General features: G+C 42.0%; 1 protein-coding gene across 4 annotated transcripts in view; it reads left to right on the top strand.

Moving 5' to 3' along the window:
* Positions 1-27,409, top strand: part of OSBP2 (oxysterol binding protein 2) — a 157,713-nt gene that overhangs the window by 4,045 nt on the left and 126,259 nt on the right. Inside the window, exon 1 of one of the 4 annotated variants that reach the window (XM_062590054.1) lies at positions 3,092-3,114. The exons of 2 other annotated variants lie outside the window; for them this stretch is intronic. The gene's annotated coding sequence lies outside the window, so the exon portion shown is untranslated. Of the gene's footprint in view, positions 1-3,091; positions 3,115-13,243; positions 13,325-27,409 lie in introns of those variants that run through there. One more of the 4 variants, XM_062590053.1, reaches the window with a different exon arrangement.

Below are 27,409 nucleotides of genomic sequence, written 5' to 3'. Positions count from 1 at the left end.
AATCTTCAGCAATACTCCTGGTAGCCACAGGAAATGGTAGTTAGAAGTTTCAAGTGGAAAAGGAAGAGGGGGGAAAAAAAAGTGCTTGCTGTATGTTTTTTGCTTGTTGTTGTAACCTGAGAGGCTTCTCACCTGATAGCAGTCTGTAGTCCTTATTTCCAGCACTGGGAGGAATTGCTCTGGAAGAATGATTTGATGCCTGGACCAGATTAACTATCCTGCTTGTGTGGAGGGGAAGGACAGTTTGATTCCCTGGAAGAGCTATGTTTCCCAGAGCAAGGTTCTTCAGATAACTTTATTTATTCAGCAGTTAACTCTTGATCAGCATTTTAAGGTCTCATGTAGCAAGGAGGCACCCAGTACAACCTAGTATTTTCTCTTGCTTCTTGTGCCAGGACTCCAGTTGAAAGCTGAGGTAGTGGATTCAGGCAGGAGTTGGAAAAGTGCTGCTGCTGTTAGAATCGCAGGATACTTGATATTGGAAGGGACCTCTGGAAGTCTCTAGTCCAAATCCCCTGCTCAGTGTGGAGTCACTAGGTGAGGTTGCTCAGGGCGTTGTGTTGTCAAGGTTTGAATGCCGCCAAGGCTGGAGATTGCACAACCTCTCTGGGCCCCAGTTCCAGTGTTTGACTTCCCTAATGATTAAGAAGAAAAAAAGTTTCTCTATCTAGTTGACACAAAATAAAATCAGAGGAGGAATCAGTCATATTAGCCAAAAACTAAAGTGTTACTCAGTTTCCAGCATATATTCTCCTAGAACGATTTTCATAACAGCTTGTCTTACCACAAGTAGCTGAATGTCTTTGATTACTTTTCATCTTTGGGGTTACTGAGTACATAGGTTTCAAAGATAGCCCTGTAGCTTTAGGGTAACTTTGAGCGACTTGTACTTAATCAGAATTTTAATGCTGCTTGTTATCAGTCATCTTGTTTTTTACATGATACTCATTTTGGCAATATGGAGGTCTGCTGTTGATTGTTCACCGCTGTGCATTTTTGAGGAAACCCAACTTCAGTGTTCGGTAACTGGGGACATGATGTTTGCACTGTGCCAGTCGTCTCCCAGTGAGGTTCTAGCAGGGCCAAGGCAAGAGCGGAGCTGCAGCTGAGTGGGAAGATGCGTGAGTGCTGCCATGGAGTGAGAAGAGGAATGAGCTTTCCTGGGCTGTTTGTTTGCAAACTTGATTTCTCTGCTTCCAGTTTATTATCACATTGAAGGCTCACTTGACTCAGAGCAGCAACTGTGTTTGAAGCTGCTTGTGCTGTGGGAGAGCATGAACCTAGTTCTTACAGATGTCTTCAGCATACTGTGATTTTTTTTTTTTTTTTTTAGTGTTGTTGCACTGAACCTGTTTACCCTTCGGCAGAGCTAACCGGGTGTTGATTATATTGTTCAGCAGTTGACCTCTGCTCCCCAATACTGTGAGAATAAAAAGGGCTTTTCTTATCAGGATTTTTTTTTGTGTTCCTTTGGTTGTGGTATTCTTCCCAGTTCTGCTTGTTGGTTGCAACCAACCCACCAGAGCCAGGGACTCTCCTGTTACTTTTTTCACTTCATATTCTTAAAGATGGTACAGTGAGCCAAGTGCTTCATTTGATGAAGTTGTAGGAGAAATAACAGGTTTATCTTGTGGGAACTAAATTGAGATGACCAGAGGAACAATGCATTTTGTGCAGTATGAGCTGCAGCCTGTATTGCCATCTCAATGTTGATGGTGTGGTAAACTTCCTGGTAATGTCACTCTCTTGCAGTTTAGCTCCTGGATATGTTTGTGAGTACACAGCTTATTTATGGGCACAGCTGTGCAGATGCTTGTGAGAGAATAAAATGCATGTTTCATTATTTCTACTCTCAACTCTTTTAGCTTTGTTGCTTGAAGAAAAGCCTAGGCATAGTTATGCCTTTCCTGTATTCTTACTCCCTCACTTTTCCTCTGCAAAGGCAGGGGAAGGTCATTTCTCAGTCTTTTGTTATTCCCTTATATTGCTGGTAGCTGCTTTTCTGCTCTTCCTTTTGCAGCTGGTGGCTAAGGGCTTGTATGGTCTGGCTGATGCTTAGCAATCATAGTGGCTTTGCTTCCATCTGAGAAATTTTATCAGTAGTCCTCAGATTTTTCTTTGACTCTGACTTTCCCTGCTTTTTTCTTTAAAAACAGTAGTGGCAAAGCCCCATTGGTCTGTGCTCTGGGATCTCTGCTGGGCACTTTCTGGAAATGATACAGTTGCCTCTTCCCCAGAGAGGGTGCGTACCTGCCATCTGGTTGGAGTTCCCAGGTCTGTGTGTTCTGCCAGGGTAACGTGTATTTAGTTCTAATCTCCTGCCCCAACTGCAAGTTTAAATTTCTGCTTGCTTAGTCTGTCATCCTCTGTACCCACAGTGGATCAGTGGTGAAGGAGCTGATAATCTCTTGCCAGAAGTAATACTAGAAACTTGCTAAGCACTCCCTTGTTTATATTTTTTCTTACAGTATCCTCCTCAAACTACCCCGTTCACTTCTGAAGGGGGGTTTTCAATCAGTGAAATGTGAAGCGTTTTAAATACTGTAACTTGTTTCTGAATGACTTGGACTTCCATTACCTTTAGTTTGATTTCTGTACTACAGCAAGGTAAACTTATTTTCTGTATTGTACTGTGTGTGCAGATAAATTACCTAGCTACAGTGTAACTTATCCAGGTAGTTTTAGATAACTTAGGGATATAATGACACTAGGGCCCTTTGCTTTTCATAGATCTCTTCAGATCTAGTTCTGATGGCCAATAATCAGGCCATCACCCTGAAGCGAGTGGTCCAAGTCCACTCTTTGGAAGGTGGGCAGCTAGTCATATTTTAAACTCTTGAAGATTTGTCGCTGAATTGTGAGAGTGCTAACAGACTTCAGAAACTGAGATAGCTGTAGGTGTTAAAATTTCCTTTCAGATCTTCATTATGCATTTCAATTATTTTAATCATTCCTATGGCATCTTGGCAGGGATCTTTATACATTTTATATCAGTCTTTGTTTGTTTTCAGTCAAAAAGCTTGCTTAATAATTAATTACTTGATATTTCTTTCTCTGAACACTGCAGACTGAGAGCTGGAGGGTGCCACGGCTGCGATGTGCTGCTGCTGCGTGGTCAGTGATTGCTGATTCATACAGGCCTGTGTGTGAGCGTGCCTGTGTTGAGCCTTCAGGCTGTGCATGAATCAACTTCACAATTAAAAATGCAAATTGAAAGCGTGGTAGTACAGGGCCAGTGACATGACTCAATTGGCAGTGGCAGCCCTGTGATAACAGCTGAGTAAATTTTATCCTTGGTCCTGTTCCAGACTATTATATAATTCATTCTACCTTTGCAAGCATTAGCTCTTCAAAGCTGTTTTGAAATGTGGCTTGCTGCTCTTAGTCATCTCTCCCTCCTAGCATCTCCAGATGCTGTTGCTCTTAACTTTATAACATTTCTGAGCTGTTGGCTATGCTGCTGCTCGCAAATGTAGCGTCATGCAGTTCAGTGTTTACATTGACTGCAGTAATTTTTTTTTGCAGTGTAAGTAGTGTTAACTCACTGGTGTGCATGTATGTGTTACAAATGACTTGTTGTGAATAACTTGTTGCACCAGGTACAGTATGTTTGCATGTTGTGCAGCAGTCCTTCATTTCACACTGATTTGGGCTAAACTGTTTCTGTCAGTAAAGAATGCTGCAGGGGCAGACATAGCGACTTTGAGTTAGGTAGTTTCCACAATACATGTAAAGATAAATATGGTGCCAAAGAAGTCTGCACCTTTTCCCCTTTCTCCTTTAACGCGAAGCAGTGATTTTTAAATGTGTTATTAGTAGCTAAATTAGTAGCACTGCAAGTGCATGTTTTTTTCTTAATGAATGACAAACTGATTATTTCCTTGGCGTACTTCTAGCAAGGGTTTGCAGCAGTAGTGCTGGATAAATTCTCTACCTGGGCTGACGGTGAAGCTCCTTTTTGGAAGGAGCTACCTGGCACTACAGAGGTATGTGTTTGGCTTGCTTTCTCCATTTCTTCACTGAAGCTCCCTGTGGTGTTAAGTAGCAATTGGTTATAATTGGAGCTGCATTTTCAGGATTGAAGTGTTGGACTCTACTCAGCGGACTTCGTACTTGGTGCCTGTCAGTCAGTCATCTGAATGTGGAGTTAGAGTATTTGTCACAGAAGAAAATATCCATGGCAACTAATTCACCGGGACTGTGAATCTTTACATTTTTTTTGAAATTTTTCTTTCCGTGAAACACAGGGATCACACTGCAAACTTCTGGTTGTGTTCTCATTTGGCAAAGTCTTCCTGTGCATTACTGTAGCTTCACTGTCCACTAAGGAGCAAGAGACATCTGCAGTACAAGATTTTATTTTTTCCCCACATTTTCAGTCATTGTCAAAAATGATAGCTCTTGGAAACATGCAAAAAACTAAATAGATCGTAATTCAGAATACAAGATAAGCCTGGATGTACTTGGCTGCAAAATAGCTGTGACTGACTGAGAAGTGCTGATGGTAGTAGGAAGGAAACATGCTTATCTCCAGGTGGATTGTGGATGAGTGGAGGATAAGAAATGGATTTGGATTTTGGAGTGGGGAATTATTAAAAGGATTTTGAGTTCACTATTGATTCTTTTCTTAAGTCTGGGAACATCTGTTAATCCCTCATAGCTCTTATATTGTTCTTTTCTATCTGGTAGCAGAATGACTTAAGCTCATATAAATAGCTTTTAATATAATGATTGAAAAAGCACCTTTTTGTCTGGAAAATAAAGAGACGATATGCAGCAACTGAGGGGTGCGAACTGTGCCCACTGGCTGTTAAGAGTTAAGTTAATGAAGTTAAGTTTCAGCTTTCGATTTGGTTTCCTTTCTGAGGGCATCTAGAGTGAGCAGCCAGGCCGTGCTCCAGGGTACATTGCAGGGGCTGGGTTGATTTCAGAAGCTCAGTCCATGACTGTCATTATTTTTAGACTGACATCTTCAAGCTTTGCTGTTTTCAAATGTGTGTGTGCATGTGTACACCACTATAGTTGCTGCCGCTGGGTGATGTAGCTGGTTTGTGTTGTAGGCTGTGTTGCTGTGTTTCTCTTGCCTGTTGTGTCTAGCTCTACTAGACTGTGGTTAGTGTTGAGTTGCACAAATGCCAACTGTTTGTTGCCTTGTTTCTTAAATAACCACATGGATGTTCAGTTCTGCAGCATGAGGTCCTCAAGGAGCGAGTAATAAAAATAGTTTGCCATGGCAACAGTAATTATATGCTGCAGAACTTTTAACTTCATCATGCAAAGAGTTGTAGCAGAGCTACATGACTGTTTCGGCAAGGGTGAATGATTCAGGGAGCTGCTGGTTTCATCAGATGTTGAACTTGGAGTCCTCCCTGGGCTTGTCACGTATTGTTTTTGTGAGTTGCCACCCAGGAGTTCTCCAGCAGACCTTGTGGAGCGAAGGGTACAATGGGTTTATAGTGTGTGGTCAGCTGAAACTAATATGTGGTAGTACTTTATTCAAACATTTTTTTCCCTTCCTTGTCACTTGCATCTCTCCCTGAGTTGTGTTGGTGAGAGACTGCTGCAGACTCTAATTTTGAACCTCTCCTGGGATGTAATTTCTATAAACAGGTGTTAAGAGTCAAACCAAAGATCATTTTGCCCTGAAGAAATCTCTTTATTTCGGAACTGCTGGTGGACTGCTTTGTCTTTTTCTGGAAACGGTACAAAAGATGGATGAATCCTCTTAAGATTATGTGATTTGAGCATGTCTGGCATGTCAGTTTATACAGTGTTATTTGAGTTATGTTTTATTGCTTTGAGACAACAGCTAGGACTCCCTGTTGGAGCTGGTGTAGTGTGATGTTAATAGTAGCTGTATTCTGTCCAGGACTGATGAGGAGTACTGTGTGGCTTGATATTTGTTAGTATCTCAATGTATAATTTGATATTTTTTCTTTTTGTGAACATAAGAGCATAAAGCAAATACCGTGGCTAACGTTAATGACTTGGCTGTAGTGTGCTCTCAGCAAGTCTGCCTCAGGAGGCAGGGCTGCTCTGCAGAGTGTGATGTGCTGGAGATATGGACTGATGGAAACCTCATGAAGTTCAAAGGAAACAAATGCGCTGTCTGGCTCTGGGCTGTAATGCCCCAAGGTAGCAGGAAGACTGAAGCCAGCTGGCCGGAGAGTATTTCTGCAGAAGGGAGCCTTGGGGGGCACCTCACTGACCAGGAGTCAGCAGTGGGTCCTTGTTGCGATGACCGCTTGCATTCCAGACTGTGTTAGCAAGTGCCCGGTTGAGGGAAGGGGCTGTTCCCCTCTGTTCAGCATTGGTGAGGTCTGTAGGGACACTAGGTCCAATTTGGGGCTCCCCAGGGCAAGTGATGGCTATGTTTGAGTGAGTTGAGCAAGGGACACTGAAGTGGCTGGGGCTGAAGCACAGGGTGTTAGAACATGGAAAGTCCCACTGAGGTGCAAGGAAACTTTTTGTTCACTAGGAGCAAGGTCAAGTTCTGGAACAGGGTCTCGGGAAACCAGAAGCAGAAGAAATTCTTGGAAATACTCAAACCGGCTAGGCAATGTCCTGTGCAGCCTCATCTAGGTGGCTCCGCTCAGAGCAGGAAGGTGGGTTGGAGACCTCCAGAGGTGCCTTCCAACATTGGTTACTGTGTGCTTCTATGATTACTCATCTCCTGATGAGAAGAAAGGCATGGGCAAGTCTCCAAATACAGAGAGGGGAGACTTGAGCAGACCTTAGAGATCATTGGTTAGTGCACAGATAACCCATTTTACTCCTTGTGATGTTGCTTCTCTACTCCGAGATGTTCTTTTTGAGACATCATTTGGGTCCTTGCTCCTGCACTGCTTTCCCAGCTCTTCACCCTGTGATAAGAATTGAGTCGTGATCTAGTAGTGTATGCCCAGGAGTGGGGAGGAAGGGTTATAAAGATATATCTTGCTGTCAGAGACTGTTCCGTGCCTCATGTTAGGAAATAAGTAGGATCCACTTATAAATCTGAAAAGCTGCTTTGGGGAGGCATCAGTGAGGACATTGCTTGAAGTACAATTCAAGCAGTGTAATTTCACTGAGTGCTCTGTGCATATCCTGGAGTTGATTTTTAATAGTGCAGGGAGTTTGTAAAAGCTAGTGTTACTCATCAAACTATTCCAGCACAGTGCCAAGCAACTCTTAATTCCTGGACTGTTTGTGGCTGCAGTACTTCTTTGTTTCTCTCTCTCTTTATTTTTAAACATTAATTCTTATTCTCTAAAGTTATAAATTAGCCTCTAAATTTAGGGAAGGACTCTTGTCTGACCACTGCAACAGTCCAAGTATTGAAACGCTAATAGATATGCAAATCTAAAACTATGATGTGATTAAACAGTGCATTAGTGATGCATTATGGTTTTATTAGTTAAAGCTTGTAATAAATGCAGTGTCCTGTTGGAACATCTCAGGTGTTAAAGAACTGGATGAGTTATTAATCCCTTAGAAGTCTGTCTTCCTGTCAGCTCCTGAAACAAATCCCACTCCTAAGTTCTTAGCTGTTTGCTTTTGGCTGGGGTTTCTCAGCTGTGACACTGCTCTTAAAAATGCAGGCAACTCAGAAAACAGTTTATACAGGTTGGATGAGGCCTTTCTTCCTCTGCTGTCTCTCCTTTTTTTCTTTTTTTTTTTCCCCTCCCTTTTCGAAAAGTATTAAAAAGACTTCTCTTTATGATTCTGTGGGTTTTCCACTTCAAAGAATCAGTAAGATTGGAAGGGACCTCTGGAGATCATCTAGACCAACCACACTGCTCAAGCAGGGTCACCTAGAGCATGTTAGACAGGATTGCATCCAGGCAGCCTTTGAAGATCTCCAGAGAAGGAGACTCCACAGCCTCTCTGGGAAACCTCTTCCAGTGCTCCATCACTCTCACAGTGAAAAAGATCCTCCTCACATTCAGACAGAACTTCCTGTGGTTCAGTTTCTGCCCATTGCCCCTTGTCCTGTCACATGGGACAACTGAAAAGAGTTTGTGCCCATCCCCTTAACACCCTCCCTTCAGGGACTTGTAGACATTGATAAGATCCCCCGCTCAGGCTTCAAGAGGCCCAGCTCTCGCGGCTGTTCCTGATAGGGCAGCTCTCCAGCCTGTCCAGCTCTCTCTGAATGGCAGCACAGCATTCAGGTGTATCAGCCGCTCCTCCCAGCTTGTGTATCCTCAGCAAACTTGCTGAGGAGGCACTCTGTCCCTTTGTCCAGGTCATTGATGAAGAAGTTGAACAGGATCGGACCCAGTACTGAGCCCTGGTGGACTCCACTAGCCACAGGCCTCCAACTAGACTCTGCACCACTGATGACAACCCTCTGATCTCTGCCATTCAGCCAGTTCTCAATCCACCTCACTGTCCACTCATCTAACCCACGCTTCCTGACCTTACCTAGGGGGGATGTTCTGGGAGACTGTGTCAAAAGCCTTGCTGAAGTCAAGGTACACAATGTGCACTGCTCCCCCCTCATCTGCCCAGCCAGTCATTCTATCCTAGAAGGCTATCAGATGGATGCAAGTTCCTTGGAAGTTTTGTTTTAAACTTTAGAAGTTTAGTTGTAGAGGTTTAGGAAGGCCTAGTAGATGTTTTATTCCTTTGGGATGCTTTATGTTGTCCTTTAACAAGTAATTTTTTTTCTGCTTACAGCCTATAAGTACCAATCCTTGAACTTCAGTTCTAAGTACCTTAGACTGCACAATGCTTTACCTTACTACATATAAGGGTTTGTAATTACTGTATTGAGTTGGATTCTCCTTTGCATCTGCATGCCATGTTCTCCTTTTTGGAGACTTTATGGGTTAATATCATATCTGACTTCTGCTCTTCTTGAAAGAGCACGGTGTTGACATGCGGTTATTCTGTAAGACACGTGAGGTGGGACTGATTGAGAATTTTTAGTTTTGATTTCCAAGTGCATGTTAAGTGTAGACTCAGTGAATAATGAGTTAATTTGTGTGTGTGTGTGTTCACAGGAACAGAGGGAGGAGTCTTCAAAATGATCTTGTGTGATATGAGTTAAATTTCATAGTGTACTATTTGGTGGCTGAGTGCTAAGTAATTCAGGGGAAAATACCTGCAAGTACTGCTGGAAGGCAGCAGGAAGCTTAGTAGCAAAGCACTCTCTGTCAGGAATGTGACAGTAAATTTTTCTCCTGTAATGTAATTGCTGTGTTTTATGCTCTGTATTCACAGAGTGAACGGTTAAATGTTTGTAACAGGAGTAGGAACCATGTAATCTTTAACTGTAACATAGTGTGGATTTAATGTTCTTGTGAACTTGTATTCACAAGAGGCATTTCTGTGATGAAGATTTACAATTTCTGTGGTCTTAGAAAGAACGAACTTATAATTATAACTAGTTGAAATACCAATATTAAACTGGCTTCTAGTTATGGTAGGAAGTAGGCTGAGGCAACGCATTACAGGCATGCTGTGAATTGTCTCACATCCCACATGCTATCATTTGCTTCTGTCAGTTTTCATTGTTTTTGTTGGCGTTGTAATGGAAATAAGTTAATCCTTGCAAACCCTTTGTCCTGTGTGAGTAAACTGCGTTCTTACCATTAGGTGTATTTTTTTTAATTCACAAATTGTGGTTTATTTATGGAATTGCAACTTGAATATTGGAAGGGGTGGGCTTGTGCTGATTGGGTCTGCTTGGTGTGACTCTGAGGATGTAATGTTGTAAGGTCATCTTCTGCCCTTAACATGTTTTTGCTTTAGTAGCTAATGGGAGAAAACATGGAGAAGTTTGTTGGCTTGGTATGGGAAGAGGAGGAAAACAGCAGGATTGTGGGAAAATATGGTGTATTAAGGGAGAATCTATAGCCTGAGGGATGTAAAGCTAGCACAAATGCTTAAAATTACTGTCTGATTTCAGTGCAGTCTTGTGACTGGAATAGGTGAAAGCGTGTAATCCTACTTAGTTCTAGGCATACCTTTTCTCTTTAACATAACCCCAATAATAAACTTTCTGCTGTGCCAGCTCTTTATAAAAAGTCTGTTTCAGCATACAGATGTTGTAGTTCTAAAAGCTTGGTTTTTCCTCACACAATATTCAGACTTGGTCATCCAGCACGTTTATTTGGGAAAGGATATCTGACCCTTTCACTAGTATCACTTCTGATCAACCTATTTGTGGTAATTTAGATATTTTTTTCTAAGTTTTTCTGATTTGCCTTGATGAAGCTAACCAAAAGGCAAATCTGAGTTTAGAGAAACCTTTTTTTGGGGTGTTCTCATTAATATGCTGGTTTGAGATTGGAGAATGATTTCCTACAGTATTGTTCCTTTTCCTCCATGTTATGGCATTTGTTTTTTACTCTTCTGCTTCCCAAAGAAATAACTTTAAAATTTCATTTTTTTTATTGGTTCTCTTGCTTTACCTATTTAAAAGAATAAAGAAAGGAATATGGGCCAAAAAGTTTTTTTTTTAAAAAAACAAGTCTTCATGTATAAGATCACTCTGGTGTGCCTGGGGATGAATGCAACTTTATTTTTCACCTTTATGAAATGCAGTTTTGTGTTGGCAGTTCATTTTTATACTCTCTTAAAAATTACTACTACTTTTCTGTCCTCTGTATACCCCAAAAAGGCAGTAATGTCAGCTGACGCCATTGGTCTGAAAAATGGCCAAGAAGCAGGTTGAACTTCTTTGCATCTCAGTTGGGATCTCCTCCTTGCTCTTGCCCTGAGCCTGTGGAAGATTTACCAAGTCGGAGCCCTTAAGCTCCTTGGGTTTCCCTCATTAGTGAATCTGGTAGCAGATAAAGTGAGAAGGTGAAACAATAAGACAACATCAGTGTAATGCATTTAAAGCCATTCTTTGGACTGGAGAAAGCTGATGGAAGAGGCTGACTTTAGCTGGGTTTGGTTGCTGAGGATCTGTGCCTCTTTCCAAGATGTTGAGGTGCTGACAGCTGCACTTTGTGATACTTAAAATGTTGCTCAGTAACCACTTGTGTCCAAAGAAAGCCGCACTTTGGTAGGCAGCAAGAGAAATGGAGTTGGTACTGAAGGTATCTTCCTGGCTGTTAATTTTAGGTGACGGCAAGAGATGGTGCAGAATTACTTAATTTTCATTGCAGTCTAGAGGGCTGAGGAGCTATGCTGCTTAAAGAAAGCACAGTTACAGGCTTGAAAGTCTCTTGGCACAAGGGTTTCTTAAGATTTTTTTTTTTTTCTGGGAAACCATAGCATTTTCTTGGCCTCTCATATAGGATCTTAATGTAGAAACCATTGCAAGAGTTTTGTCAGTTGGGATGGCTTGTGCTGTAGTGCTTTGCTCTTTGGAGATGGGCTAGGGCAAAAGTAGCTCGTAGTCTTATTTTTGGTGTAAATTTAGAAGTATCTTTTGCTTTTACATTCGGTTAACTTTTGGCTTGGAAACAGAGGATGGGTTCTTTTGTGTTCATATTTATAGTGTTTGCCTAACTTTTCTTCCCAAAGGGAAATTATTTTTCTAGAGTTGGAATATTCTGAAGTTTGTACCCTCCTGAGGATTTCTTCATTCCGTCCTCTGTTTGATGTCACAGCAATGCAGAATTTTCTTCGTTTACATCTGTTCCTCCCTTTTTTTAAATATATTTTTTTTTCTCATAACTTCTGGAGTATTTTATCTCCTCAGTTACAAACTTATACAAGTGTGTGCGTGACAGGGGAGTACCTTAACCTTTCACAGCAATCTGAGCGTTTGAGAGATCTTTTTTGGAATGCAAAAAACTTACCGTGCCAAGTAAATGTCTTTTATTGGAATTTTGAGAACCTCTTCTTTCTGATGTCCCTGAATTATGCCTGTAAGTCACAGTGGCTCCAGGAAGAATCTGAAATAAGACTAGAACAACAGTGATGGGTCACTTTTCTCCCTTTAAAGAAAATCCAAGAAGCCACTATTAGAATAACACATGTATAAAAAGAACAGCTTTTAGACTGTTTGGCCTGTCTTGTGTCTGACCTGCCTTAACACCTGTATAAACATTTGTTCTTCAATATCTGATGCTTTAAAACTATGCCATAGAATTAAACTCTTCTTCTGTTGAGTGGAGAAACTTTCAATCTGAGAGAAAGCTTCAGAGAACGGAGTTCCTTCTAGTTCTGAGCTGTGCTTGTCAATATTTATTTTCAAAGGTGTAACTGTCCATGGTCTCATAGTATATTAGAAGAGCTTATATCAGTATTATGATATTAATTAATGTACATGGCAAGTGATTTTCCACTTTTTCTGTTTTCAGTTTTGTTTTTTCTGCATTGACAAAGCAAACTGACTGTTGCCTTCGTGTGTATTAGCAGTTTGCTTACTTTTGTCCAGTTTAAACTGTCCTATTTAGCAAATACATCTCCTTCTCTCCCCCTCCCCCACCTTATTCTGCTGTTTCAAGCAGTCAGATTTTGAAATCATTTAGGGAAGATAAGCGTTTGGCTTATCTGCTGTGGAAATGAATGTTGCTGAGAATGAGGTCTAAATATAAACTGTTCCCAGTTTTGTTCCTTCAACTTGAACTTTTGGACACACGCTCTCTGGTGCAAGTGAGGAGGAAGTGTTAAAGCCAGCCCTCGTGAAGCATCAGGGCCCAGATCTGCAGTGGGGCTTTGGTACCTGCTGGCAAAAACCCCCCTGCTTCCCAGGTGTCTGAGCAGTTGGGTAGGGCTTTGTGGATTGCTCCAGTGAGTATAGCATCTCTTCGTGCAAAATGTATCAGATGTTGCTCATTAAGTGCTCGTCTACCTTCCTGATGCATACACAGCCAGCTGCTTTGGAAGGTCTTTGTTTTCCCTAAGTGAATGTGTTGCCAGTGCTGCAAAAAGGTACTTGCTGGAGGGCTGCTGGAATGAAATAGAGTGCCTTTGAATAAAATACCTACTACTGTTTCTTTTGTGGATGTGAACCTTGCTTGGGTGGAGGAAGTGGAGAGAAGATTAAAAGTCTTCCTAATTGACCGTAGCTGATACTTGTCAAAAGGTATGTCCTGTGAAATGTCTGCAAAGTTAGCATATAGGCTTGCGTTTTTAGCAGACGAACATTGAGCTCTTCAGTAGAAATAAAATCAAAAACGTGCGCGTGCTCGCTCTCTCTCTCCCTCCCTCCCTGCCCCCCCAGTGAGAGTACAGCGCAAGTCTGAAACTTTTATCAGAGCAGCTCTATTATCCCTATATAAAAACTGGAAGCATCCCTTGCTCCAGAGAAATTCTCTTGATTCTCTTGCAGCACAGTATACTCAGATAACACTGAAAGTCTGGACCAAGCGGCTGGGAAGCTTTCTTTAAGCTGTAGCTCATCCTTCTCTGTGCAAGAGAGCAGTCCTTTATGAAGGTAAATGACTTTGCTTTCCCTCTTGGCCATACATTTAACTTCCTTCTATTCCTGGTAACCCCTAATCCGTACCCGTAGGTTTTTGTAGATAATGTGCAGCCTTAAGTACTGATTTCCAATGCAAAGTGTAGGCATGACTTGGATTGCTGGGCTAAATTCTCTGAAGTGTGTGAAATCTGTGCTTTGTGTGAGTGTATATTCCTGCACAGAGACTGAGAGGGAATGATGTATCCATAAAATTAGGAGCAGTAAGACTGTCTTTTTGGCATTTACTTTGTGAGGGTAAATATACTAACACCCCCTCACCAAATGCTGGTTTGCTATTTTGGAGATTTGTCAATCATCGTTTAATACCTTGCTCTGATAGTTTAATACTATGAGAAAAAATATACAAGATATTTTTTTCCCCAGGCTTCATCTTTGATTGACTTGATGAGCAGTCCTCATCTAAGGTGGTGCATGGTAATGAAAATGCAACTGCTAAAGAGGTCTCAAGAGAGTAATGCTAAAAGACTTGCTTTGGGCATTGTCTTGCAGATGAAGCAGCTGAGATGTTTCATAAGTGATCCATTCCAGAACTGATTGGACAAGGATACTGGGGCATTTGGGGCATTTGCAAGGTTTCATCTAAGAGAATCAGATTTGCAGGCCAAAAAAAGCCATTTGCAGTGGTGGTGTTTTTTTTTTTTTTCTTTTTTAGCACTTGGCATCTCTAGCTTCTGGAAAGTCAGCTGCCAACATTTTTTTAATTATTTTTTGGGGTAGTGTTAGAAGAAATGGGAAAAAACCTGCTTTCTGATATACCATCCCCGTGTGTTTAAGTTGCAATCAAATTTTAAGTTTCTGCTTGCATTCCCCTCTCTGTGCATTAATTCTTATGAGAGAGTTGCTATCCGATAAAGTGCTAACCTCTACACTTTTCAGGAATGTGTCCTGAAGGGCTGGTGGGGTATGCTTGTAACTGATTGTTTTGTAAAAATAATAATGTAGACATAAAAATACCCCAGATGTAAGTGCCTCTTCTAGTTTTCGAGCTCATTCTTCTGCTTAGACTAATATCAGGTTTATTATGCCAACCACCAAAAGACTTTTCTTAACTTGGTTCTGAAAGACAGGCAACTGCGTAGTCTGGTATTTCTTCTCTGAGAAGAACAGATAATTGCTATTGAAATTCGAATATGCTAGACAGATCTGAACACAGTTTTTAAGGATTAAATTTCTGTATGGTGGCCGGAGGCCTTGGAAGTTGGTGTTGTCTGGTGACGTGAAGTATTTGCATTGAGCAGATGCAATTACTTGACAGTATTTAGTGAGCGAATGCAACCCTCTTTGCCTTTTTGTGCCTAAGCCTAAAAATAGAGGAGTAAAAAAGTCTGTGCAGCTGTGTGGATTTTGGAGCTGGCTCAACTGTCCTGGTCATTCCATATGGAATATTTCTTATAGATATACCTGAAATTCTGTGCTATCATTTTAGAGTTGCTTGACACTTGGCAAAAAGCCAGAAGCACAGTGACTTTAAAATGATCTCAGAAGTTACAGGTCATGGGCCATAATTCACGCATGGTGTCTCTGAAGAAAACTTAGTACTGAAAATACTGTTAACATGGGCTGTAACTTGCATGAAGACAGAACTGCTTGCATTAATGGAAATTTCCTGGGAAATGCTCTTCTATCTATATTTGAGTGCCTTGAGAAAGACTGGGTAAGACTAGTACTCTAAAAAGTAAAATTAAAAAAATACCCTCACCCCAAATCTTTACAGTCCGAAACAATAGGAAGTTGTTGCCAATCTGAGTTTTGAGCACATACTGGTGGGACAAGCATGAAAGTTGAGACTTTAACTGTGTCCTCTGTTCTCTTATGATGTTCATGGGCATGTGGATGAGAAAATATGAATGCAGATAATTACAATGGTTTACCTTTATTTTTAACGCAAAATTGCCAAGAGGGACTGGAAGACGAGTGAGAAATAAAAAGTAGAGACTGTGACCAGTTAAATTACTGCCTGAGGCTCGCTCCAGTTGTATTGCATTTATTTCAGTGTTCTTGTGTAGTAAGAGCACTTGTCAAATTAACGTTGTATATGGTAGTTTGTTTTTTCTCGCTTTAAAAAATGAAAGGTGAGCCACCAAATATGCAATTCATTCATCTTCCAGTTCATGTGAGTTAACTTTAGTGGAGATCATGGTCTATTTGGGCCAGACCTTCTAAAATTCTTAATTGAAGTGATAAGCATAGTAATCTTAGTTCCACAAGTTTTGCATGTTCTTGCTCTGGTTCTTCAGCATTTTTGTTTGGAACATAATAAGAATGGTAAAGTGAGGCATTTTCTCTGGCCTTTCTAGAATGGATGAATAGACTTGCTGACTGTGTCCTCTTAAAAAAGCTGAGTTTGTCAGAGTTGTTTTTTGTGAAATTACTTTTGTGCCTTTTGAGCCCTAATCCATGTATGTCTGGAGGTTGTACTTTGGCAGTTTTCCATAGGTGTTGGTGTCCAAAGTTATCTGAACATATTCCTAGAGCAGAGTATGCTATTTGGGAAATAAACCTAGGCAATTTCTAGCTTGGGGAGAGTCTAAATGGGACAAAACCCAACACCCTCAAATAAGGATGGAGTGCTGAGGCTGTTACTAACCTATCCATTTTTAAGAGAACTTGTTCAATTTTCTCCAAAATTTTTTGTTAGCCATACATGATGTGTTTTAGGATAATCAGTGTCTTGTGTGCCTGTACTATAACCAAAGTCGCTGGGAGAGCCCTTTCTCAGTTGAATGTAGATAAAAATACTAAAATAAAAATCCTGATATGAGCATTCTTTGCAAGATGTGATTTTTTGTTTGTTTGTTTGTTTGTTAAGCTCTCTCGTGAGCTGTGGAGCCTCAAACTCAGGGTGAAAATAATTGTTACAACTTTAGCAGTGATAAGTAAAGGTGAACTTTAAGTTGCTATATTTGTTGCGTGAACAAGTATCCACTTTGTCTCTTGTTAGTAAGCCTTTAGTAGAAGCATTTTGAAATGGCAAAGAAACGTGTTTTGAGTAGCCTTCCTTGATGCCTGCTTTCTGGGGGTTTATTAGATGAGCAGCCTAACTGGGACTACTCAACTTGAGTGCACGGGAAAGCGAGGTGCAACAGCTTCAGGGCGTTTGTAGCTTGTGTCTGTTAGTCACAGTGTACTCAAGGGATGGTTAGTGAGAGCAGTTACAGCAGGTGATCAGCTGGTTTGAGTAGGGAGAGGGTGATCTAGAAACTTGAAGGAAGCCACAAGGAGGTTCTGAAATCCTGCGTGCTCTTGAAGGCAGAAGCACCCTGTAACTGGAGTTAGAAGCCCAACATTTGAATAATGGGACAGGCCAGCAATGCTGCTGTTTTTATCAGCAGTATGATTATTGCTTAGCCATCTCACTGAATAAAACTAATGTTGCTCCCCCCTGGTGTGGTGCAATGCCACTTAACCTACCATGTGTGAGATGGCACCCTTGTTGCAAAAGCCATCGAACCCTAGGCTGATATTGAATGCTCAGCAGTGTGTGTTTCAGGGGCACACAGTGTTCCCTCTTGATTTGAACCCCCGTCTTGGAGTGCGCAGTGATAAATGGGAATGCTTGGATTTCTCTAAAGCCATGGAAATTAGGGCAGGTCTGTTCTTGCACTCACTCTTGGAAGACTTTCAAGCTTTACAGTGTTTAAAAAAATTCACTGCTTAGGCAAGAGATGCATTTCCTTGAACTTTCGCAGGTCCATAAACAAAGCTAGTCAAAACTGTCTGCAGCTTTCACCCTATCCTCACAGAAACTGCTTTGCTGAAGCTGCTGACCTCCTGTTTGGGATTTCTCAGCTGAGATGGACAACTTTTTTTTTTTTTTCCTTTCTATCTACAGCATCAGCTGTTGGCTGACTGCCCTACATGGGATGCTCATTCCTTTCATATGCTCTTACTAGGTTTCCTTCTGATTAAGTCTGAGGATATTCTCCCTCTTCAGATATGCTTTGCTTGCCTTTCCCTGAGATGATTCCTGTCTGATCTTTAATTCGGTGTTTGTCAGCAGGTGAGGGCTGAAAGCCCTCGAGTAGTAATGGGCTCCTCTTCTCGCCAAGGTCACTGGCAGGGAGAGGAGCCTAGAGCTACCAACAGACTCTCCTTACTGCTTCCTTAATGCTTTTGGAGTAAACTGGCACAATTCTTGCTTGACTCTACCCGAGCAATTGTGTGTGCTGAAATGTCGTAGCTCATGCTAGGCTGGCCCCTGTGCTGTGAGCTTTGCTGGCTCTCTTCTCTTCCTTGGTTGGTTTCTGGTCTTTCTGAGGGGTGGCCGAGTAGGTTCAGTGTTACCAGCTCACCTTGATTCCTCCTCCACAGAGGCCCCGAGGGACCGGACTGAGGGAGTGGCTCACCCCCGTGAAGCAAGCGGGGACACTCTCCTGGGACACCAGCTTTCAGAGCTCTCTTTGCTTGCCCAGGTTCACAGGGCCGATACCCTTATCAAGTGGGGGCAACCTTTGTGTCTCCAGAAGTTGAGCACAGATAGTGATATGTAATGGGAGGAGTGCAGCTATTTATTTGTAACCAAAATGCAATTCACTGCTGTTTTAAGACTTATGTTTTTTTTTTTTTTTCTATTTTTTTCAGGGAAAGTAAACAAATGGAGACTCCTCTGTCAGAGCCTGTCTTGTGCTTCCCAATTTCTGCATGGTGGCTTGCTGACTTTTTCCCATTGACTGCTGCTAAGGTTTCCTGGAGAAAGTCTGCCTTGTGCCCGAGGAGACTGATAAATGCGTTGCAAAAGCTAATCCTGAAGAATATGTATCCAATGAGTAGATATTTTTCTATGCAGTACCCTTGTATTTGGTACAGGAGTTCTGTTCATAGGGGCCCTATTTTTAAAAACAAGAGAGGGGAAAAAAGTCTCTTTGGGGAAAGATTTTGGGTTGGAAGAAAGCTGAGGCATGCCTTGCCATTTTTGATGCAGTTCTGGTGTTCAGTGCTAAAAGCATTTATAAATTGATATTTAATTTATAAATGCTGCCTTGCACATGATGTGGTTTTGCAGGAAGTGAGAGGTCTTACGCTGGCAGTACCAGCTTGGATACGTTATGTGCTCCGAAGAGGAGATCGTCTGTAGACGTGCCAAATGCTGTTCAGGTGTCTGCCCAACAAGGCTGTTGCATTCTTTGGTGGGGAAGAAGCCTGAGGCTCTTTAGAGACATTTCAGACATTTTTTTTTTTTTTTTTGGCCCTCTACTCTAGATTGGTGTGCTTCGCTACCAAAGAATTTTCCTAGGCCTACTATTAGGTCGAAGATGTCTGACGTGAGTGTGCTCACATATCCGAACTGTGCTCTTGAGATTTTGTAGTGATTTTTCTTTTTTGCTTTAAACTTTTACAATGTGCAGTGTCAGAGATGTATACTGTGTCCTATACTACACTGAAATGTTACGGATGAGAATATCTTTCTGACAAAGTATCTTCCCCTAGCCCTATTGTATTTAATTTCTAAGAATTATTTCCTAAGAGGATACCGCAGGAAGAGACAGAAGTTTATTTGCAAATGGCACAAACTAGCGAAAAATTTTTCATATATGCGCGCGTGCACACACACACACATATATGTATATGTGTAAATAAAATATATATTTTTTAAAAGCTTTTAAAGCTTTCCTCTGCCCTTGTATAGGTACTGTGGCCAGACTCAAGTGGAGACTGGAAAAGGGCTGTGAGATCAGGATTATGTCTGTTATTGGAATCTCCTGCTTAAAAGAGAAGTTTACAGTCATATTGGCTCTTGACCTTGCTGGGTGATAATGCTCAGTGTTGACTGAGGCTTATCTGTGTTAGATCCTGCTTACGGGTAACAGCTTGTCCCCCAAAACAGCTTGTGAAGCTGCTGGACGTTGGGAAATTGAGCTGTGGTCTGCGTGGCTACCTGCGAAGCAGGATGCCCCATTTGCTGCCAGTGCTTGCTGTGGTGTTTCTTATTTTTTTAAATCAGTCTCCTGGACTGCTGATGACTGTTACTGAGTATATTCACATTACAGCGCCCTAGGAAAAGAGGCTGATTTTCTCCCCGACCTTTAAACCTAATTGTCACTAATCTGTACCCGTCTTGACCACAGCCAGTTGCAGATTAGTCACCCTTTAAATAGAAGTAATTGCATATTTTTGCAGATATCCCAGTCCAACGGTTGCCATATATTTGTTTAGGTTTTCCACTTGCGATTTTCATAGGCTTGGGGGGGGGGGAGAGGAAGGAAGGAAAAAAAGCACTGTTATGTGGAGCTTGCAGTTTTTTAGACTTACTGTAATCTGTTGAATGTGCATATTACTGTGCAAGCTGGGAAAATATTTCCTCAACCACACACTTGTTTTCTCTTGGACATTTGTGTGCTGGAGTTGAGTCATTGTAAAAATCTTTTTCCTTGAACCAAGGGAGAGCAGTAACCCCAAGAGCTTTGGTGTACGGGCTTATATTTTCTGACTTCAGGCATGTGAACTTTTGGCCTCAAAGGAAAAACAGTTTTAAATTTGCTTTTTGGAATTCCACATAACATAAAAGTGAATGCAGAGATCTTACTGATTTAACCCCCTGCTCCCCAAGCTATTTTGAGAAAATGAATATGCAATGTTGTGATTCATAGGAAAATGCTCCTCAAAGGACTTGTGCAGCTGGAGTTCTGTAATTGGAGAGTTGCTTGACTTGGAATATTTTGAGTGTTACTAAATTGAAGATGAGGTAATGGGGATTTTGCAACTGAGCACTAGATTTCAGTGTGAGTTAACTGCTAAGGCCCACTGGAGCAGTGCTCTGTGGGGTTGGGAGTGCTGCTGCCGTGCTCCCTGCTGCAATGTGGATGGTGCCTGGGATTCATGCTGAGGCCACGAAGGCGCTGTCGGCTCATGCAGAAGATGCTTTGGCCTGTGGGAGGCTGCCCTTTCTGTGGCTGTACAACAGGCCTTTGTTAGCGAGGTGGAACAAAGTGCTTAGTGTAGTGTGGTGGCCAGCGTGGGTGTTTTAAATCCATGTATGGTTTAAAACTCGTTTATGACCGTAGCGCTGGTATGAGTCACATCTGTGAGATCATAGAAGCTGCAACGGTGCTGATCAAGACCTTCATCCGAAGTGCAGGCAAACTGCTTTTCTTTTAGAAAGAAAACATTAGCACTAGTGAAACAAGCACTGCTGATAGCCCTGAGGACTGCAGCAGCAACAGAGCAGACTGTGGGAAGGCGGAGGGCCTCTGACCTCTCCATGGTGTCTGAACCACGGGCTGGCAGGGGCCACCTCTGCAGGCTAGGAAGAAAGTGGCAGCCAGGCTGCTACTGTGGCAGTTGCTGCATGAGTGTCAATTGCAAACAGTATTTCATGGAGGGGAGTCAGCTGGTAGGTTCTGCAATGGAAATTTGGATCCTCCAGAACTGGAGGATCAGCAAAGTTGACCTGCTCTGGAGAGTCTTTTTAGATCATGAATTTTGTGGGGAAATCCACATGCATCTTCCAGACTTGGCTTGTGTTTTATGAAATATAAACAGAATGACTTCCCATGGGAAGAGTGCCTGAATGTTTCTGATCAGCTTTATGGCAAATGGACATGAATGGTCTTTTCCTGGCCTGAGAATGCCTGTAATTGCATTTATTCTGCTGTGCTGCCCTGCACTCCCTAATGAAACAAAATCCCCCGAGAGAAATTTCCATCCTCAGTTAAGGAAAGAGTCAGCCTGATAACCATCAAGGGCCATTGCAGTTCTTTGGTGAGATCTTCAAAAAGTGGTCTGCTGAAAGTCTTTCAATCCATTGGTCTTATTTGCAGACCAGGTAGAGTGTAAATTTGTGATCTGTCATTTACTGTCCGCATCTATTGCGTTGTCCAATCTTGTTTCCTTGTCCTTCCCCCCCCCACTCTTGCCTCAATGGTCCCTGCAATTTGCTCTAAAGGGCGTTTTGCAGTGATTTAGTTGGTATAAATACAATTCCATGGCAATAGAGCCATTAACTTGGTTACCGCTATGTTAATCTTTCAGCACAATGGGAAAGTGAAATGAATAAATTAGCAGGAAGGCATTAAAGTTAAACTGGTCTCAGCTAAACCCCTAAAAGATATTGTAGGGAAAATAGGTCTTAATGTTTCAGTGGGGTGAGACATGTATTACTGATGGTGCTGTGTGAAACAGGCTGCCATCTAGGAGAAGGTTTTTCCAGTTTCTTTCTCTAGGAGGTGGTTTGGGGCAGTGAGTGGTGTTAAAGTAGTGTTTTGTGACAGTCCTGAGTACCTTAGGGAGATCACTGCAGAGATTTAATGGTCCCAATATCTTCCTCTCCAGGAAGAGTGGAGGTGGTCGTTAGTTTTCATTGTAGAGGCTGTTGGGCCACTGGTTGCCCATGGCTTAGACTGCCAGGTGCCTTGAACTGCTTTGAATCAACTCCTGTAGCTGTTTCAGTGCTTCTTGGTGTGTGGGGGGGGGGAGGGAACCCTGTTCTGGGGTGAAATTGTAGAGTTCTATGGCACTGAAATCTGTGCCCAGGCGCATGTTGTGTTACTGTAGTTTTTGGTGAGAATGGGCAAAGTATGGCCAGGAGGAAGGTTTCTATTGGCTGGTGGATGTGAGAGAAAAGGGTCTGGTGGAGCATGCTGTGACCTCTGCAGTGGTAGGAATCCAGCAGCTCTTCCAGTTTTGGGTTGAAATTATCAGTTGGAGGTGAGAACTTGCTTCTGAAAGGGAGGGTGTATCAGCATAATCTTTCTGGAGAGTCCATTTTGATCTTTCCTTAAGAAAGTCAGTTAACATTTGATTTCTTGAATACTAAAGCTTGAAACCGGCCAATGATACAATCATTTTCTTGGATGAGAAAGTAGTTCTGTGCGGTACAAGTTGCCAAAGTTGGTTGCAATGCTAAAGTCAAATGCAGAGTCATTTATCATTAGTACAATCAGGTTGTTCTGCAATGCCAAGTTTTTTAAAAATATATATTACTGACTTTTTCTCAATCTTTGGGTTAGGGCAATGATTTTACAGGTGCCTTTTTTGCTTTGTTACTAATCTGTTGTAGCTAAGCCGAACTAAGCAGTGCTGTGCTAAGCTGAATGTTGGCTGCTGTATAGTCAAGGTGCAGAATCACAGAAGGGTCAAATGTGTGTACTTTTTGGCCATGGGAAGATACTCTTCATATTATTTGCAAGGTTAACAGATTGAGATAGTCTTTTGGTTACACAAATGCTAATGTGAGGAAGGGCTGCACAATTTCTGAGTTAAATGCATACACTGTTCTGAAACACCCGGTCAAAATAGTAACAATTGGCAGATTTGGACAGCGGAATGGTTTGCAGCCATTTATACTGGGATTTTACATTAATTTCCTAACTGTCTGTTTCTGGAGTTTTACTGCCTTTTCTAACAGAAAAGCAGGTGCATTTAAATGTATTTCAACATACATTTGTTTTCCTAGTAACTGCAACAATACCTGCCCTATTTTGCCTGTGCGTCCTACATCCTGTAATTCAAAGCGGCAGTGCAGAGATGTGACTGTACCTTGCTGTGAGTGTGAATTTGCTTCCCCTGTGGTACCGTACAGGTCAGGAAGGTAGGTCTCTGATTTAGGCCACTGTATTCTGTGGGGATGATGTTTTTCCATGATCACGTGCAGAACTGCCCTCTTTCTGTTCTGCCAGGGACTTGGGTTGGGTAATATGCGTGCAGCAAAGTTCCCGATTGAAAGCTTGCAAAATCTTTTTTTCCAATGATGTACTGCAAAGGGATTCTTGCTGGGTGTGAAGCAAAACTACTGCCCACAAGTCACAAATGTTTGTGTGTCTAACCTTTTTGCTGCAGAAGCAAGTAGGCTGTCATATAGCTGTGAACAGATACAGAAGACTTGCTCTTTCTGCCTCTTGGGTATGCTACTTGGCAGTCTGCTGCACTACGAACTTAGCTTGCCTCAGTCCCTTCTCAGCAAATCAGAATGGAAATGTTTATCCTTTTTATCTTGCTGGGAAAACAGGAGGAAAGTTGTGAAGCTCATGATTTTGTTTACCCAGAAGCATGTGATTACTGAGCTGCCAGGCATGTATTTAGACTGGTTATGCTTGGTAGAGTGTCTACGGCAGGTAACATGCAAGGTACTTGACTCTGGTTGTACTTAGTCCTATTGCTACAACACCCTTGAACTGTTGGGTTGTGCACTGTTTTTTTCCTACCTGTTAGCATCTGGCTGGGAGATGCATCATTCCGCTCCTCTGGTCATCTGTCATTCAGAAGGGTGTTTAATGTGTTCCAAATGATGAAGAGGTATAATACTCTTGCTTTTTTCACTTCTTAGCTTTGGGTGTGCTATGCCTACGTGTAATTAGTGAGATGTGTATTATGTGACTAAACTCCTTTGGCCTTGACTGCTTGTGTAGTACCTGCTTTATTCCCAAATAGCAAGACAAAATGCCAGGGAAGGCGAGCCCTTTATGGGCATGATCTTGGCCTAGTAGGTAGGGAGTGATGGCAAGGAAGACAGTGCTGTCTTGTGACCACTGATTTTGTTGTGTTTCTTGTTTCATAGTTAATTAATAGCACTTGTCTCCAGCCTGTACTGTTTTTTTTTTCCATGCAATTCTACAGCAGCTCAGGCTTGTCATTTTGATCCATGTCAGAAGAAATAATTTCGAAAACCAGGATTTTGCTTAAAACCTTAACCCAAAGAGGTGGTCATGGTACAGGTGACTAAAAATGACTTAAATTTTTCTAGTTTCTGTTCTACTTGTGTGTCTGTATTAAGTAATTGTCCTACAGATTTAGGAAAAATCACATCCACTTACAGACTGTCCACCCATGTAAGATGCTGGACCATAAACTGCAGAGAGATATGGTGTCAGGAGTATGAGCTGTAATGCTGACATTGACCCACGTAGAAGGCCAGGCCAATGTTAAGTCACATTTCAGACTAGCAGTTGTGTCTAATACTGGCTGCCTGTGTGTGCCTGAGCTTATCACAGTTGCTGGAGATAACTGCAGCAGATATGAATTCCTTTATGACTCTGCACCGTTGGCTTTTACTACGTGCAGTTTTGCCATTTGATTCCCTGAGCCTAGTTGATATGGTAGGTATAGGAAGAAGCAGCAGCCAACAGTATTTCAGGAAGATTTGAAGGTGGATTGGAGCTGTGCAGTGCAGTTTTGGTTCCCTTCCTAGGCTCTTTCTGGAGTAGGTTGAGCTATGGAAGAAGATTAAAAGTTGACTTTCCAAAGAGATGAAACTATGAAGAAATGGTGTTTATCACTGTTGATGGAAAGAAATGCTGACCAGAGAAATTGTACAAGTGTCTCAAAGTTGAAGCAAGTCAGTATTGTGGAGCTGCAAATGCCATCTGCGTTTTAATGTATTCACTTGTTCCTTTTTGGTTGGGAAGTTGCTTGCTGTCTTCTCCCCACCTGTATATTCCAAGGAAGCCTTTGTAATGGGACCTACCCAGGCAGACACTCACTGTTTAGTGCAGGCAGTCAGAAGCTGCAAAGTCTGAGCAGTGTCCTACCAGAATGTGGGGTGAAAACTTTATATATAAGCTGTTGTATATAAACTAGTGATATCTTGGAGAGCAGAACTGTGGACCTTGTAGATGGAAAACACATCGGCTTTTTCAGCTTTTCCTCTGTACTCTGATGATTCTGAGCTCTTATGAAACAATGAGCTCTTACTGTAAAGTTCCTTTCAATAGTTAAAAATTGGGAGCATCTTACTCGACTGATACTCTCTGGACAATCTCATGCAAGGCTTGAGTATTCCTTCAGAACTAGAAAGCAGGTCATTAAATTGTGATTTACTACTCCTACACTATAGCATGTAGCTGATCCTATCGGACTGTGAAATACCAGGGTAAAAATCATAGTTTTACGTTGAAGGCCTTTTTAAAAAACTCAAGCTGGAAAGTCAGCTTGTCAAGTTCTGTATGTTTAGATTTGTAGTGGTATTAAAGTAGTCTTAGCAGCTTCTCCAGTCAAGAAATCGGAAGTGATGCAAGTAATGCTTTGATAGTTAGATGATCTTCAAAGGTTTTTGCGAAGTGGGGCATTATGCAAATTGTGGTATGAGAGCTTAGCCGTACTTATTGGGTAGGAATAGGTTGAGCAATGATGCCAATCTTAAATTTTTATTACCTCATCCTACATACTGCAAAAGAAATAGTAATAAAAGCTAATTCCGCTCCATTTTGAGCAGCACTTTCTGGTAGCTTTAGCAAAATCTGTTCAGGAATTGGGAGCCATGCTTGCAGAGCAGGTTTGACAGCTCAAATAGGGACCTGGTCACACCATGGTAAAGTCTATTTTTACTTTCAGAGTAAGAAATCTCCTTTTTGATGAGACTTACGTATTTTTGGGAATAAGTCATCACAATTGACTCCATAGTTAATAGGAGTTTTTTTTTTTTTTAGTGCCAGAACTTGGTCATGCTGTCCCTCAGAAAGGCTCTGCAGCCTGCGCCTAGGTAATTGCTACTCATTCAAGGTTCGCATGGAGTTGCTGTGAGTCTTGTATGCCTGTTGCCTGTAAAGTGATGAGTTGACTTTGCTCCGCTCATGAGCAAGTCTCAGTTGTGTTAGTGCATAGCCATTTTTCACTGGAGGAGGTGAAGTAGACAAGTGTGTGCGTGCTTTGGAGTTTCCTTTATTTCAGGATAAAATTATTAGTTGGAGTGAGCTCTAACTTGGGGCAATACTGTCTATACTACTTGGTGTTGTCTGCGTCCATGTAGCTAAGTGAGGGTTTTGCATCTCTTAGCAATGTAGACCCTTGGCTCTATACCCCTTTAGGATATGTGCACCAGCAGGGCTCATACTGAGACACTGCAATGCTTTGAGGATCTCACTACTGTGCTTTGAGATGGAAAGAATAATGTTTGCTGTGTTCTGGGATCCAGGATGTTAATTTTTCCTCTTGCTCCACAGTCACTGGAGTCCATCTCTCCCTACTTTTAAACCCCTGTAGGTAGAAAACAAGTGCTTTTGTGTTGTCTAAAATTAGAACAAATACTCTCATGCTGTTATATAGCACTACTCCTTTCCAACTCTTGTTTAGCATTTATAGCTAATAATAGCTATAAAATTGTTAGCATTAGGAGGGAGCGAATAATCTTATCTCACTGTATATACAGTGGACTGGCTAATCTGCACTGTTAGATGTAGTTTTGCTTTGTGAGTTAGTTGAGTTGGATCTAATCTGCTTCAGTGAGCCTCTGGCTTGCTCAAAGGTCTGTGAGAGACTTGTTTTTAAAAACCCCATGGTCACTTTGGGGTTCTGAGTGGAGAAAGGCGCATCCTGCTCACTGGAGGGAGATTCTGTGCAAGTGCCTTAATGCCATCCTGAGCTGAGGTTGAAGCCAGAGGAGTGGGTCAGGAGCACAATGGGAGATGGGCAAGGAGCCAGTTCTACCACTGTGGTAATGTTGGTGGTTATTCCTGTTGATCTGCTTGCTGACACGCACAGTGAAAGAGGCTACGCAGGGGCTATGTATAAGGTAATCATCTTCTGCATATGCCTAGGTACCATGCACAGTTATAGCTGTGAACCTCTGGAGGTGAATCCTGTGAATTAGCTTTTTATGAAGGAGCAGCAAAAAGTCCCAGATACTTAGCAGCGTCCATCTCTGTGTGCATGTCCATGTTTAACCTCAGTTCTGCTTTCTGTGGCCTGCCCACGTGGTCTCCCATATGTGCAGCGCTCAGATTATTGCAGAAAGTCAAGAATCAGAAAATCTGCCTGGATCATGTTATGCAATAGTTGAGCTGTTAGCAATGAATAAGCAGATTCATTTAAACACAAGAGCTTCTGAAGGGCACCTCTTTTTTCTGTGTGAGGACAGAGAAAATTGCTTGATTGTTGGCTTGGAGCTCAGTCAGGTGCTTGTCTGGTGGGTGGTGATTGATAGGAATTGATTTTTTCCATGCAAATTTTCACTTGAAGGTAGCTTAAAGAACAATGTCTTGTGCAGAAACAGTTTTCTTGGGTGGAAGAGCAGGGCTGTTTTATGTGATTTAAATCAGCTTAACTCAGTCACATTGGAGACCTTTGTTTTCTGTGTAAGAGGAAACATTTTAGCAGTTTTCTCTAAGT

Source organism: Rhea pennata, chromosome 17 (genome assembly GCF_028389875.1).
Source record: "Rhea pennata isolate bPtePen1 chromosome 17, bPtePen1.pri, whole genome shotgun sequence".
In the NCBI taxonomy this organism is placed as follows: domain Eukaryota; kingdom Metazoa; phylum Chordata; class Aves; order Rheiformes; family Rheidae; genus Rhea; species Rhea pennata.
Note: the sequence above shows the minus strand (reverse complement) of the source record. Positions and strands in the feature narration are given on the sequence as shown.